The following is a 16923-nucleotide window of genomic DNA, read 5'->3' as shown; positions in this document are numbered from 1 at the left end:
ATATAATGGCCACCCATCCAATAGTCAAGATATCTCTGGATCAAAGTGGTGGACCGACCAACACTGCCAACCATAGAGCCACCTCTTTGGTGTGGCTGAAACACATCAAGACATTCCTACTTTTGTCTGAGCAATAATCACTAAAGGTATAATGATGTTGTTATTGATGCTAAAATGAAAACCAAATAAAGGAAAATTGAATATACAAGATTTATAAAAACACCTTATGGTTTAGTGATTGACATGTATATATTAAAGAAAACAATGGCATTGATCTTTCTATCTGTTAGAGGAGAGAGAATGACCCCCCCTTTCCACATCTCTCCTCAACTCCTCGTTACTACTCTGCTGTTGTCTCTTTGCTGACAAGGTTAGATCAGACAGGGACTGGCTGGTCTGGCATATGTTACGTAGACCAAAAATTTCTGTATGTCAAGGACCTCCCAGAAAGACTACTGACCCTCAACTTGATACAATTTGGCTCCACTGAGACCCCATTAAATAAGATATTCTGCATGCATGCATGCTGCATATGTCTTCGCATGCAATTGTTTTCTAGGTGGTGAGATAACCACAGCAAATATGAGGAAACCTATGTTAAAAACAGTCATCATCATGCATCCTCACACGAGGATAACTTCTAGTAAGTCAAATAATGGTGGGTTTATTCATGCTTTGTTGGAGGCTCAGAACAAACATAAAAACCCAGCCACAAACAGTACGACTTCAAGATGCAATTTCGGTGAAATTTAGGTTGCAACAGAAGGTAAAGTAATAGGATGATATGCAAGGAAAGTGAATTAGCAAAATATTAATAGACAGAAATACAGTAAATATGGGTAATTATAAAGCAACCTGCAATTACAGTGTTAAGTTTAAATACTATGAGGATATAGATGAACAGCATACCACTTTACAGCATATTCAGAATATACAACATATACACTGTGTTTATATCAGCAGGTCCACTGGTGACTCATAATGAAGGATGATTCACTATGTCAAATTTATTTAACATAATGGATTCAATATGTGAGGGTAAGGACACAATGTGTAATTGTACTGTAATTAGTAGAACTTGTTTCTGGCCGTATGCAGCCTCAGAGAAAGATCTGCAAACACTGCCGAAGGCTGAAAAATTAGAACAACCTCCTCTGTCTTCCAGTTTTTTGTTTTTTTTGTTTTTTTTGTTTTGGGTTTTTTTTCCAAGATGTTTTCATCAGATACACCCAGTGAGTTTTCATTGGTATCAACGGGGAACCATTTTGGAACACAGTATCTAGTTCTCTTCATATATCCATGGAACTGATGTCTTAGATACATTGCCAATATGAATAGGGTGCAGAGATATATGTTGCAGTGAGAAGAGTATGTCATGTCAGCATAGCGGTGGACTCACTAATGCTTCACCATATGAATGCAGGAAATAGCATTCACATCATTTTTTCTTTTTTGAAGAACCCATGACTTGGTGTCTCTCACTTTTTACTTCTTAAACCAAACATCCAACCCCATGTGAAGGTCGTATTATAACTGGTGTAAATTCTGAAATATACTGAACAATGTACATAGTGTCCCCAACGATGCATGTTTTGTATGCAGAAATTGTGGTACTGTATTCTTGCTGTCTTTCACACTCATATTCTCACACACACACACAAACACATACACTATCACAAGATTACAGTCTTAATGTGCCAAATACCACCCGCACATTTCTTAACACATTATGGAGACACCCTGTCAAGACACGTGTGGCATTTTAATTTATTAACCGTCAGAACCTTCCAATCGACATGGACTGCGGCATTTTGTCACGTGATTTTGGCAAGGTGCTATCATTTGTTTGCATAAAACAACTTGACTTAAATCTGTTTTCTGGCTCTACAGTATATTTCAGAAAGAGAGACAATCTCAGCTAACCAAGTCTGATCTCTTTTCCACAACGTAATCTGGGTTGGAGTGATTGCTGAATTTCCAATCTGGAGAGAGGAATTTGAAGCTTGGAGGTGTGGTAACAAAAGATGACTGCTCTGTTTCTTACTGAGGACTATTGATTTTTTTCTTGAGTCTGTATATGAGTTAGGAAAAAAAATTACAAAAAAGGAAACTGGATATTGTTCCTATAGATGCTACAGGCCAGGTTTTCGAGCTGGTAGAAACTAATGAGTTACAAGTACACAAAACCATCAGCTCCTTAAAAAGCTCCAAAAGTAGAGATACTTTCCAATTTGACACTATGATTGTCAAATCACACAAAAATAATTTAACTCCCCCTATTGCTCATTTTATTAACTTGTCTTTTAAACACAGCTCCTTTCCTGATAACTGGAAATGTGCTATTGTCACGCCTATTTTTAAATCTGGAGACCGCCTTGAAGCCAGTAACTACAGACCAATAAGTATACTGCCAGTACTCTCAAAGGTTGCTGAGAAAGTTGTCATTAAACAACTGACAACATTTCTTAATACAAGCAATTTTGGTCTACATTGTATTCAATTTGGCTTTAGAGCAAATCAATCCACCGAAACTGCTACCTTGCACTTAATAGAGCAAATTAAATCAAGACTTGACAAAGGAGGAGTAGTTGGTGCTGTATTTTTAGATCTGCGTAAAGCTTTGGTTCAGTCAATAATAATGTTTTTATATCAAAACTCTCTAAATTTAATGTCTCATCTAGAGCACTGGCATGGATGTCTTCATATTTATCCAATAGGATACAATGTGTTAAAGTTGGTGACACATTGTCCAGTAACATGAATTGCACAATGGGTGTTTTACAAGGGTCAGTGTTAGGTCCCCTATTATTTAGCCTATATATTAATGATCTCCCTCAACAGTGTCATGATGTACATCTACAAATGTATGCAGATGACACCATTGTGTACACACATACAAAAACAGCTGAGTTAGCAGCTAACAATTGCATTGGAAAGGATCACACATTGGCCTGATCAATCATTTATGAATCTAAATGTAAACAAGACAAAAGGTATGTTTTTCTCTAAAACTATGGTACAACCTCCTAACGCTGATATTTTCATCAAAGGTGAAATAATTGACATAGTTACTGATTTTAAATATCTCTAATATTCTTTCCCATATGTCTTATTGCATCACATGTTGGGGGCAGGCTAGAGAAACAGCCATAAAACCACTTGAGTCTTTATACAAACAAACTCTAAACACTCAATGTCAATGCATTTCCATCACTGTAGGGTACTGGAGAAACACAATTTACTGAGCTTTGACAATTTTAGATTATTCTCAAATTTGTGCCTAGTTTATAAAATTTTAAATAGTCTGGCCCCTTCTCCACTATGTGACTTTGTGTACACTCGCTCAGTAAGTTCTATTAGATCCTCTAGAATATCCTCTATATAAGATTGTACCATGCCATTTCGTCGCACTGCATTTGGGCAGTCAGCTTTCTCTGTGAAAGCCACAACTCAGTGGAATGCCCTACCTGATGATATGAAGAACTGTAGTTCTATCAGTACATTCAAGGCCAAACTAAAAACATTACTAAAGACCAATCAGCTGTGTGACCACTGAGTCTAGTTTGCATTGTTAGTTTCTGATTGACATTTTGGGTGTATGTGATGTGCTGTTGTGTGTAGCTTTGTATTTTGTGTGTTCTGTGGTGTGTTCTGTGTGTTTTTTTTTTGTTTGTTTTGTTTTTTTGTTTTTTATTTTTTTGTTTTTTTGCTTTGTACTGTTTGTTGGTGTGCTGTTGTATGTTTTGATTGTGGGGAACTATCGAGCTAATTCCGGTGCAGTGCATCTTTAATGTTTAAAACTGCACACTGTCCCAATCAATAAATCAAATCATATAATGCTCTTGAAACATGTCCCTCTACCTCGAACCTAAGCTAATGCTAGCTTACTGGAAACACCAAGCGCTTCATACTTGGGCTAATTTTAGCTAACTAACACTAACACAAGTAACATTAGTGAAATATTGCAACAGTAGTCTAACTCAGTGCAAGTCCTGGAGCCGAGGAGAGCAGCAGGTGAGTCAGCTGTCACAGCTACTATCACAGCTGTCATTCACAGCCCACACGGCAGACACCAAAGCCTAATATTCATCTTCAAATCTTATTAATGGCAATAATTTCCAAAATGACTACCAGCACACTTATTACAAGGCCTGAATTTAGTGATTGAGACCATAATGAAGCCAGCACCTAGCAACCATCAGTGGTATTGCACTTTAAATACTTATACTTAAGTAATTGTACTTCCACAATGGCTTCTATTTCAAGCTGTGGTTGTTGCCGCTTGGTGTAAACAGTCTCCATCTCTAACGGATGATTTAACCCATTCCAAATTCTCAATTCTTAATAAACAACCATTGCTGTTATATACCTCCTTAAAATGCTTTCCAATTGGATAATCCACATTTTGCTATTGTATTGCATATTTGTGTTCAAAGAGTCTGTCTTTAAGGCATCTTTTTGTACATCCTATGTAAAAAAAAACAAAAAACAAAAACAAATTACAAACAAGACGATGTACTGCAAAGGTGGTGTTACAGTTAATAAAATTTCTCTGATTGTTTTACCAGTTTTGAAATCAAGAAATGTTCTTGTTTCAGTGATGCTGGAGCAAGAATCATTATCAATCAATCAATCAATTTTTATTTATATAGCGCCATATCACAACAAAAGTCTTCTCAAGGCACTTCTCACATAGAGCAGGTCAAGACTGTACTCTTTAATTTACAGAGACCCAACAATTCCCCCATGAGCAGCACTTGGCGACAGTGGTAAGGAAAAACTCCCCTTTAACGGGTAGAAACCTCAAGCAGAACCTGGCTTTTGGTGGGCGGCCATCTGCTTTGACCGGTTGGGTTGAGAGAGAGAAAGAGAGAGGGAAAGGGGGAAGGGGGACAATAGCCAGGGAAGGATGCCATCAGGACTGTGAAGGACCGCGAAGGCTCGGCCCAGAACCCAGGGTTTCCTGTGAGATGAGAAAACACAAAAAACTCCGGGGAAGAAGCAAAGTTATTGACATGCATTGATGTTACATGAATGCATACAGATGGAGAGGAGGAGGAGGAGAGAGGAGCTCAGTGCATCATGGGAAGTCCCCCAGCAGTCTAGGCCTATAGCAACATAACTAAGGGCTGATCCAAGGCGAGCCTGGTCGGCCCTAACTATAAGCTTTATCAAAAAGGAAAGTTTTAAGCCTACTCTTAAACATAGAGAGGGTGTCTGCACCCCGGACCAAATCTGGTAGATGGTTCCACAGGAGAGGAGCCTGATAGCTGAAGGCTCTGCCTCCCATTCTACTTTTAAAGACTGTAGGAACCACCAGTAAGCCTGCATTCTGGGAGCGCAGTGTTCTAGTGGGATAATACGGTATTATGAGCTCTTCAAGATATGATGGTGCCTGACCATTAAGGGCTTTGTAAGTTAGGAGAAGGATTTTAAATTCTATTCTAGATTTTACAGGAAGCCAATGTAGCGAAGCTAAAATGGGAGAGAGTGATCTCTTTTTCTAGTTTTAGTCAGTACACGTGCAGCTGCATTCTGGACCAGCTGGAGAGTCTTTAGAGACTTGTTAGGGCAGCCTGATAATAAGGAATTGCAATAATCCAGCCTAGAAGTAACAAATGCATGAACTAGTTTTTCTGCATCTTTTAGGGACAGGATGTGCCTGATTTTTGCGATATTACGTAAGTGAAAAAAGGCAGTCCTTGAGATTTGATTTATGTGGGAGTTAAAGGACATATCCTGATCAAAGATAACTCCCAGATTCCTTATGGTGGTGCTGGAGGCCAGGGTAATGCCATCCAGAGTAGCTATATCATTAGATAATGTGTTTCTAAGGTGTTTAGGGCCAAGCACAATAACTTCAGTTTTATCTGAATTCAGTAGTAGAAAATTGCAGGTCATCCAGGTCTTTATGTCCTTAAGGCATGCTTGGAGTTTGTTTAACTGATTGGTTTCATCTGGCTTCATTGATAAATATAATTGGGTATCATCTGCATAACAATGAAAATTTATGGAGTGTTTCCTAATAATATTACCTAAAGGAAGCATATACAAGGTGAATAGAATTGGTCCAAGTACAGAACCTTGTGGAACTCCGTGTCTAATCCTTGCCTTCACGGAGGATTCATCATTAACATGTACAAACTGAAATCGGTCTGATAAATAGGACTTAAACCAGCTTAATGCAGTTCCTTTAATGCCAATTAAATGTTCCAGTCTCTGCAAAAGGATTTGATGGTCGATTAGCCATCATATCCTCTCTATGTGCAAAAGAAAAAAGAAATATACCTTATGTGCAGTTTCAAAGATTAAGGAGGATTTGTGATACAACAACAGATTTTGATAGAGGTGGCCAGGTTGTCAAATTGCATGCTATATTAACAATTGTTATGTAAGAGCCAAAAATGAAACACAAATCCTCAAACTTTTCTTTTCTTGTAACATGGTACAGCACACAAACAAAAAATATTAGATCATTCATTCCAATTAGGCTATTCTGAAAAGTCAGTACATTTTCTGTGGCTGCATCAACTACAAAAAGCAGGTTCATGTAAACATGAGATTGGTTAAATGTTGACAATACCAGCATTTATTTAGATGCTTATAGTCAGGTCTCAGGCTAACTGTCAAGTGACTCACTCACTGTCTTTTGCTGATAGTCAGTTTGAGTGTAATGACTAGAATCACACATGATTGAGCAGTACAGTCAAATCTAAACTACTGACCAGCAAAGTCCAGAGAAGTGGAAAAAGGTGATAAGAAAATAAACTAATAGTAGGGAGGTGGGTCCAGGGCGTTGTCCTCCAGAAGAACATTTTAATGATTTTAATACGCATTTTGAGAATTAGAAAATTAGAACACAACAATAAAAAATCTTGTTTTGATAAACGATTATTTTATTTACAAAAAACTTTGTTTTTAGATATATACTTGTATGAACATATACTTAACCAAAATTTAAAAAATAGCAAATTCAGATTTTCTTTGAGTAAAGTTTACTGAATTTACCTTCATTAAGACTTAGAGGGATAAACAATAATTCTGCAAGCACCAGAAATAATAATAGTAATACAATATATATTGTACATTTTTTAAACATTTTTTCAACAAACACCAAAACAAAATAAAATTACTAATTTGAACATGTGTCAATTTATCACATTTAAATGACAGTCTGCACAAGCAGAAACATTTATTAATAAACTTTATCAAATTGATTGTATTTTTTTTCTTGCAGACTTCACTTTTTCATCAAATTAGAGAAAATCAAATTAAGTACTCTACGGATGCAATTTTCAGAGAATTATCTGAAATTTACTCACTTAAACATTGGACAAACATGACAAATATTGTAATGAATGAAACATAATTGTAAAATTGCCAATTATCTTCAGTCAATCAGATAATATAAGCTTACTGTAAGTTAATTAATTACTAATGTTTGCTGAACTAGCGAGCAAAACTGGTTAAAATTGATCAGATGACACAATAATGCCAGTAAATCTGCTGGCTGGGAACTGTCATGGATATATTTTAATTTAAGTGGCAACACGTTCATAATGTGTTGGGACTTTGTATATGCAAAAAAAAACAAAAAAACATTTACAGTATATATATACAGTATAGTATTTACAGTATTTACAGTAAAATGTAGTGAAGTACAATAACTGGAATGAAAAGTTACTGTTTTTACTTGTAAATTTACAGATTAAATGATTATTTGACTATTTTAACCACAATGTCATGCTTTTCTTTCTTTTAATTTTTTTAAGTATGCATGCAAGTTTGCGCTGCTTCGCAACATGCCTTCTTCTTGCCAGCTTTTCCTGCTCAGCCATGCCTCATCGTGCTTCAGCAGCACTTGTGCATGGCTGGCAGTTAAACTCACATCTGCACTCTCTCTCCCTCAGAGCTGCTTGCTCTGTCAGAGCTTTGTCCTTGGTGCCTGCTGATGTCATGTTTTGGCACATCAACTTGTCCACTGGCCCGAACTTAATGTCTCTTTAGAACATTTCCACTACCGTCTGCTTCCGGGACAGCAAGGTGTGTTTCACAGTTTGGACCACACTCAAATTGGAAATGTTGTTGTGGTGGTGCTTCTCGGGTTGATGATGTCAGATATGAGATTGAAAGAGGATTCCACCAGCGGCCCATGGAGCACTGACAATGCAGCCCTCAGTGCTTGGCTGAGAGCTGGATATCTTATGGTCTCAAAGACAGTAGCTCACAATCTTACAGCATTGTCTCCTGAAAAGTGGGCAGGCTGTGGTCAACGGGGTACTGCAGAATCTCTCTGGGAGCATCCACATCACCAGGTAGAAACTGGCTCAACATCTCAATTAGTTTTCTCAGCCGACATCCGGTCTGAGTGCCCTCTTGCCATTGGGTCAACAGCAGACAGGCACTGCAGGGTCCTGCTCTCCAGCAGTAGCATTTTCTGCATGTATTTCCCACATGCAGTGTATGCCTGGAATTCTCTGTCTAGGAAGGGCTTCAACAGCTGAAATAAAGATGACATAGAGGCATAGTTGTGCCCCTTCACTATTGGTGGCAGTAAACATTGCTTTGGTTCAAAAGATAGCATCTCCCTTTCTGAATGTAATGTACATGTTTATAAACCTTTATAACCACCATCAGATGTTTTCGGTTCTCTCTGAAAAGCTTTTGGAACATCTCAGTTGTATATTGTGCACATTAGTTTTGATAATGAAGCAACATTTGTAAAACCTATAGTCCTGTACTATATTACTATACATGTTTTTCAACCACTCACAGGGTGTTGTGAATGGGCCTGTCTGAATCTGTCTGCCTCTTGACCCCCGTACACCTCTCTTGCAGGCAGCAGTTTGTCAGGTTCTTGGGGACTGGTGGCAGGTGTTCTGGCTTCACAAAGGACGGAGGAAGTTGGTGAAAACTTGCAGCTGCTTGTTGTGCAACTTGTGGACAGGGGTGTCCCGACTCTGAGGAGGAAGTAATATTGTCTGAGAGATGGATGTGAATTTCTGGCATACAATCTATAACATCTTACCAAAGACAGAGCTATTAGTTATTGTTTATACACAAGATTGGTATAATAATTAGAAAGAATCATTTTAAACACATTTCCGTCTAAACTAATTATCCAAACTTTATGAGAATCAGTTTCAGTGGGAGTTTATCATAGTTGAGAATCAGTAGGGTATTTATTTCATAAAACATACCTGGAACATCATGACATATTCTTTAAGAACAACCAGGACATCAGTGTAAACACTGAGATGAAGCTCTGTTTTGTAAAACAAAGCTCTACAAAATTAGTAGGCACTCACTGACCACATTATTAGGAACACCTGTAAACAAGATTGTTAATGCACATATCAGAGGACATTCAGGCCAACTCTGACACACCATTTGACACATGATGGGTGTTTCCATTAATTTGTCCACACTTGTATACCTGTTAATTTACATTACAATGGACTGAGTTACCTTTCCTGCTGAATTGACTGTGAAGAGACTGAATACGTCTATGCCTTTTTATTCACACTGTGATCAGCATAGTTTTTTTTCCCAAAGCTTCCTTGTAGAGGGTCTTGTCCTCTTCATCCATGACCCAAAGTATAGTACTTTGTAGGCAAGAAGCATTGTCTGAGTGCTGATATCAACATCATAAGCTGACAGCCAACGATGCTAGGCAAATCTCTTGGGAGTTGATCGAGGAATATTCAAATATTCACATACCTTTTGGAGGAAAGTCCACTGACAAAAACAGAAAGAACATATATTTGTCTCAGATCATGGGTTTCATTACTTATGAAACTTAATCAGAGAAGTAATGAATAAGAAGACAACCAAAACATTATTCTTTTGTTTAAAGATGTATTTATGAATAAAAGAAATATGATAATATATGGTAATATAAATACTGTAATATCAGTCTGATGTATGCAGACTGATTGCTAAATGGTTGCAGATTTCTACATTACAGTGGAAACCGCTTATAGTGATCACTTCTGTCCAGGTCACATTGGTCACTATAAGCAGATGATTATTATAACCAATTTTTTTTCTTTTTCTTAATTTGTCATGCAGATTACCATCTAATTGACATTTGTAGTGTATTACATGAATATAAAGTAATAAAATGGGCAGCTTCGCTATTTACTGAATTTTATTGACCGTTTCAAAATACAGAACAGCTGCTTCAAACGCTTGTTGTTTCACTGCTTCATCTTGTTGGCTTGTTTTTGGCAGTTTGTCATAAGCTTCAAGGAGACTACATTTTTCATTGAGAGAAAATGACTTTCCTTTTCCCGTCATGATTTCAATGTGCAGGCAGCACCAGCCTCAGGTAACCAGCTGGAAGCAGATGGGCCGTGTGTTTAGGCTGCAGGGGTGGGGGCTGCAGGGGCGCCGCAGTAGTTGAACCAGAACAACTTTTAGAGAAACACAACCTGTAACCCTGCCACGAGGGAAGACAAAAACATTACTAGGAGGAGGGGAGGACATTTCTCTTTGTTTGATAATATTAAAAGTAAAGTTAGGCTTTGCTGACGGCTTCCCAACTCATCCCAAGAGAAAAGAGAGAGTGACAGAGAGAGAGAGAGGAAGTGGTTGAGTGAGCTAGAGAGTGAATGAGGAGAACGAGCAGTGGTAGTGAGAAAGCCAGTGAATGACAGGAAAAAATCGTTATTTTCTGATTGTTTCATGGTGGTTACAATTATTTGTAACCACACCCACACCCTGCACCTCCACTGTAACCATGATCACTATAAGCAGTTTCCACTGTACTTAAGCAATGAAATCATGACAAGTTGTCACAAGGGATCTCAGTAGATCTGAGAATGAGTTGTATGTATTTATTTTGTCAGAAGCTGGTGATCAGCATGAAGGTCACAGAAGAGCTGTTCTAGATGGTTGCTGAAAGGAGCCGAAAACCTTTTTGAAGCACTGTGTATGTGATGTCAGGAATCAGTAGATCTGTTATTCTCTTGGTTCCTGACCCATCTTGCTGCCTAGCGTAACACCACAGGAATCCATCATCATGCTCACAAGGTTGGAACATGGGATGTTGGATCTTTGAAGAACTTATGCATATCCTTTTCCAGACTGCCTGCAGTGACCGTCAAGATTTCGAAAGACCGAAAGTGCTCTACATCAACAATCTTCCTTTCTGGATTGAAGTAGCTAACCAGGGTGGAAAGCACCTTTTTATCACCATTGGATGTACTTTTATCAAGGTTAATGGAAAATGGATACTTCTGTGTGTTGCTGAAGATCGTCACAGAAAAGGTTTGCCCCAAAGACAAAAGCAAAACAAACAAAAAATGGTTCAAATTTAATCTGTAAACCTTCTCTATTCATTATGATGTAACAGCATGTATTATTTGTGTTTAAATATCTTCCTAGTATATAGCTGATATACAATGAATATAAAAAGTCTTTTTCAATTTATAATTCAAATTCAATCATCAATATCTATATCAACTTTAGGTTCCTGTAGCTTAAATCAAGCCTAGCCTATTCAGCTATGTACACAACCACTGCAACACACTGAGACGTATGCACAGACAACTGCACTTGCTATCTTATGGCTTCTGGTCTCTTGGGAACTGCATTCTCAGGTAAAACACTTATAGCTGTCATGATGGTGCACGTCAGCCTGGCAGTGTGACAAAAGGGCATGCATGCCCTTGTTGGCATAATTTTTCTCTTTTGAACAGAGAGTACATTTGGCATGTCCCAGTTTGTCTACTTTCTTCAAATTCTGAGAAAGGGACAATGTGTGCTGGACTCTCTTCACCTCAGTCTTCGCCTCCACTTTAAGCCATGCCCAGTCCCATTTACATCTCACTTCTGAATCTAGCTGTGCTATATGTATAGTGTCTTCCCTCTTAAGCTCTTTCACTCTGAAAAGGAAATTACAGGATACATTGTAACCGACAGTGGTGGAAGAAGTATTCAGATCTTTTACTTAAGTAAAAGTAGTAATACCACACTGTAGGAATAATACAAAAGTAAATGTACTCATTATGTAGAATGGCCCATTTCAGAAAAATACAATGGATTATAATTATTTATGCATTAACATGTTCATTAATGTGAAGGTAATTTTAACTAAAGCTGTCAGATAAATGTAGTGGAGTAAAAAATACAATTTGCCACTGAGATGTATTGGAGTATAAATATTTATATATATAAATTATTCTATATACATAGAAATATTCAAATAAAGTACAAATTCCTCAAATGTGTACTTACAGTACTTGAGTAAATGTACTTAGTTACTTTCCACCACTGGTAACTGAGTTGACAAATGCCATGAAATTAGCTAATGCTAGCTAGTTTAGCTAACATTACATATCAGGAAGGTGGCTTTAAATGCTCAATGTTATTTACGCTGCATTGCTCTGTAAATGATGATTCAATTCAAGTGCATAAATCTACTGTATGTACAGCAATAAGATCAGTCGCACTATCATTGTGTCAGCGCTTTAACTGTGTTGGCTAATGACTCCATACCTAAACCCAGCAAGTGTCAGTGAGCAGCACCACAACTCAACACATACAAAGACAAGAAATGTGGTGGAGTGGCGCACAAGTGTTCTGAAGAACTGATGGGCCTGTTTGCAAATAGGTTTCATTCAACCATCATTGCCTACATTATTTTGGCTATATATTTTACAAATCAGTGTTCAAATATGAAATATGAAACTGCATAATAACAATAATAGCATAAAAACAAAATAACAACACATAATTTAAAAATCTAAGTAAAATAATAATTATAATATAATTAATTAATTATAAATATAATCATTTATAATAAATCTGGTCACCGTAGCAATAGTTGAGTCGCAATGGTGCTTCAGGGGGGCCCATCCATAAAAACCAAATACCCAGCCATTTACTTTCCTCTGGCGCCAGGACTCTGTTTGTGTGTGTGTGTGTGTGTGTGTGTGTGTGTGCGTGTGTGTGTGTGTGTGTGTGTGTGTGTGTGCGTGCGTGCGTGTGTGTGTATTGTGTCTGTATTATCCAAATGACACAACTATCTTGCTCTTGTTTTTGGCCTACTCAAGTGGAACCACAGAGTGACCGGCCCTCCAGGATTTCTTTCCAACTCTGCATACAACTTTTAAAGGTAAATTATAAGTCAAAATTTGAAAGGCATAACGTTAAAAGTGATATGAGTAAGTCACATATGCCAATGGTAAGTGAAATGCTAACTCCACAGTTTGCTAACATTAGCCAAATTAGCTTGTTAATGTAGTGGTCAGTGAATGACAATGACATTTCTGGCACTTTGTTTCCAGGAAGCCAAAGTGTATCATGTAATGTTAGGCCACAAAGTTAGCTGCTAATTTGCTAGTTTTTTCATAGGAAGCATATTGACCACAAATTTAGCCGCTAATGTTAGCCAAAGTAACTTAGCTGTAGTTAGCTAGCCCGCTAAGTTAACTTAGCTGCTAACATTAGGTTACATGTCCTCCTAAAAGCCTTATCAATTTTACTGATCAATACTCACATGTGTTTATTATCTATGCTAACCATTTATGTAAGTTAAATTGTGCTCAGAAAAGCATTCACCTTGTAAGTTAATGTTTCTTATTGTGGGAAACAAACTATAGCCTATAAATCGGCAGTGCAGCTGTAATGTTAGCCTATTTTGGGATTTTACACCATTATCCTCAATTGGTAAGTGGCCTATATTCAACAAATTAACCCATTTGTCATTGTGCACACTCAGTATTTACAATTTGGCATTAGATATTGGTACAAACTGTTTGGCCAATAGTCACCAGGTCTGACCAGACTACCATCTGTTTAACTTGAAACGCATCAGTGTGGGATACTGCCACAATATTCAGGGTTTATTCTCAAACAAGCTATATAAAAAAAATGATTTCAGATAAGTGAAGAAAGGTGAAATGCTTCTTGTTGGTGACACATTCAATTTATATAAGGTAAGATAAAAAGGACTAGACAAATATATACTGTATTGAACATTCAATTTAAGAAAATTTAAGGTTTTACAAGGACACCTATGTGTTCTGTTTGTGTTTTCAACAGCGGCTCAACGGACAGTGGCTACAAGAAGGATCAGGACTCCGTGCAGGCTGTGAGAAGCAGCAGGGAGCAACTACAAGCTGAGCTAGCCAAACTCGACTATCAAGGTACCATGTGTGTTGTTTGTGAGAGCAGTTAGTGCAAGCAAAAAGACTCATTTGTATTCATGACAGCTGCCATTCCTCTCTGCAGGAATGATCATTATACCTGGAGTACCAGAAAGTGATGTGTGAGATCCAGCACTTGTCCAGCACGGCTGAGGAGGTCCAGAGAGGTTTTTTAAACTCTCCACTGAAGTCAGCTATTCTTCAGACAATTTTTTTTTATTTTTGAAACTTTTTGGTCACTGTTTTTTTGCTGCTCCTGTTTAATGTTAAATACTCTCTTTTTTGGGTTCTGTTTTTCCGGCAGATTTCTTCAGTCAGACTCCCAAACAAAACTCCAACTTCCAGATCCCTGTATCATGTGGTAAAATTCCTCATCTGCAAACACACTTAATTATGTGATTACAACATGTTAGCTCTGTTTACATATTTTACAGCTTTTATTTTCATTGTTTGTCACAAATTCAAATTTAATTGTAGTGTGTGTTTCTGGGTTCATGGCAAATCAGTTTGTTCTTTTGAAGATACTGATGGTTTGATAAGCTAGGTGCTACAGGTCGGTAACTTTGAGGGGGCTATGTCTGAACAAAATAGCCATATTGCTTTCTATCAGTGGAGGAGACAGCAATAGTTTATTTGTCCTCAACTTCATCTGACCAGGAACTGGAGGGACATTGTGCAAAGTTGTGAGCTGGACAATAGGAAGGATGCTCTCACTGCTCCGCCACACTCACCCTGAAGACTTTGCCCATCTATGTGGTAGGTTGCTCACAAGTGAAGCAGCACATCAATCATGCTGCAACTCGCCTCGCTTCCAGGAGAAGCAGGAGCCTGTTTTAATTACTGAATAACATTTCTGTCTGAGCTCATCTCCCCTTCTCTCATGTCAACTCTTCTGCTGTTTTCAATATTTTTAAATCTGTAACATTTTCTCTCTCTGGATTGTAATAAACACATTTGTTTGTGCTCCATTTTGACTCCCCAGCCTGGGATCATGATACAGAGAGACAGGCTGTTTCATGCTCAGGGAGAGGCTGCCATTGCACAGCAGCCTCTCTTTCAACTCTTTCAACAGAGTTGATGTGACCACCGCCAAGCCCACTGCTGCTGCTCAGACTCATGTACCAAGAGCAGAAATTATGATATAAAATTATTAGCAACTGAAAGTATTAAATCATTAATATATTTAGTTAGATTATCTTGTAATTATGGATGTTAGAACCTTTCTTTTAAAACATTTTGTGATTATTTTTATTCCCCCCACAACCTTCTGCTCTTTCCCAGGTGGCTGCACAGAAACAGCCTACCACTGTGGCTACACGTCAGTTTTCAACCCTCAAGCTGCTCCGACCAACACCGAGTCTGGCCTGCCACCTTCTTCTCATGTACTGCTGCCCAGCAACAGTTTAAAATTTTGTTTTAACAACATTCAGGAATTCACAGGGGAAAAAATGTCAGGATTTAGTCATTGTACTATGTTTTCCCACACCCCATTTTTAATAAATGGGGCCTTCAATCATTGCCTGGAGTGGAACTTCTTTTTGTTTGTTTTGTTACAGTTTAATGTTTTACTGTTGTCGCCTGAGCAGTTCCTCCCTCTCTGAATTAAAAAAAAAAAAAAATATATATATATATATATATATATATATATATATATGTGTGTGTGTGTGTGTGTGTGTATTCTAATATATATGTGTATATATATATATTCTAATACATATGTATGGTTATGTTTTCGTTTTTCATTCTGGCATCTTATACAGTGCTTTTTTTCTCCCATACAATGTGGAACATCCCACTCCTGCACTACAGATAGAATAGTTTGGAAGTCTAACTATGTCTGTAAAAGACCTTCTTTCCATCTATGAAACAGAAATTGAAACAGTTGCTTTCCCTCATATTTATTCAGGAAGGTGCCATAATCTCTTTTTCCAGGGAGTCCCATGTGATCACATTCAAGCTTTACTAGTGAGTTATGTAGAGATGTTTACATTTGTGTACATGGTATAGGAATAGTAGTACTGCAAGTTATACACAGCAAGTTGCATACATATGATAAACACCTGAGGAATGCATTTAAAACATGGAATATGTAAATCACTGATTCAGTCAGTATTGTCATATGTTGATCCAGTTGCAAACTAGGTTGTAATTGAATGCCCAATTGTGTACAGTGTAGAATGAAAAGGAAAGGCAATCTGTAGTTTATTCAATGTTGAAAAGTAAGATGTTGAAACAAAGTTTTATATAGTTATACAGTATAGTATAGAGTAATACCACAGTAGGTTAGTTATCTAAGTAATTTTCTGTATGTGATCTTCTTAGATAAGTCATTATATAATGAATTATCTATATTATTATCTAAGCATTTTAAGTAATTATTAAGTAAAGCTATTTCAAGTAATTTGATGTGCCTATAAACAGACTACCTTCCATGCAACAAAACTCTCTTCTGCTGAAAAAGAGTTTTATTGCATGGGCATCTGCAAAATGTAGGACAGAGGATAAGGGTCATACAGGAGGTATAACAGACTGCCGTTGTTTAAGTCACAGAGAGAGCAGCTAGATGTTGTGGAGAGAGTGAGCAGCAACATCTCAGTGACAATGGGGCAGTGAGCAAACGACCAAAAATCTTCCCGACACAGTTTGATTACATCGCCAATACGTTGCAGCGATATATATGTGCTAACTGGGTATAAGCATCTAATTAAAGTAGTATTGTTATAACATTTAACCAATCTCATGTTTACATGAACCCGGGTTGAATACTCAC

The 16923-nt window shown here is 37.6% G+C and overlaps 1 long non-coding RNA gene across 1 annotated transcript; it reads left to right on the top strand.

Moving 5' to 3' along the window:
* The first annotated feature begins 12849 nt into the window (after nucleotides 1–12849).
* Nucleotides 12850–15671, top strand: LOC121887730. Its single transcript, XR_006093027.1, has 6 exons — nucleotides 12850–13120; nucleotides 14050–14153; nucleotides 14239–14342; nucleotides 14458–14514; nucleotides 14811–14909; nucleotides 15435–15671. It is a non-coding gene; the product is annotated as an uncharacterized LOC121887730 (long non-coding RNA).
* The last annotated feature ends 1252 nt before the right edge of the window (nucleotides 15672–16923 follow it).

This window comes from Thunnus maccoyii, chromosome 21, assembly GCF_910596095.1.
Source record: "Thunnus maccoyii chromosome 21, fThuMac1.1, whole genome shotgun sequence".
Taxonomy (NCBI): Eukaryota; Metazoa; Chordata; class Actinopteri; order Scombriformes; family Scombridae; genus Thunnus; species Thunnus maccoyii.
This window is presented reverse-complemented; position numbering and strand designations above follow the sequence as displayed.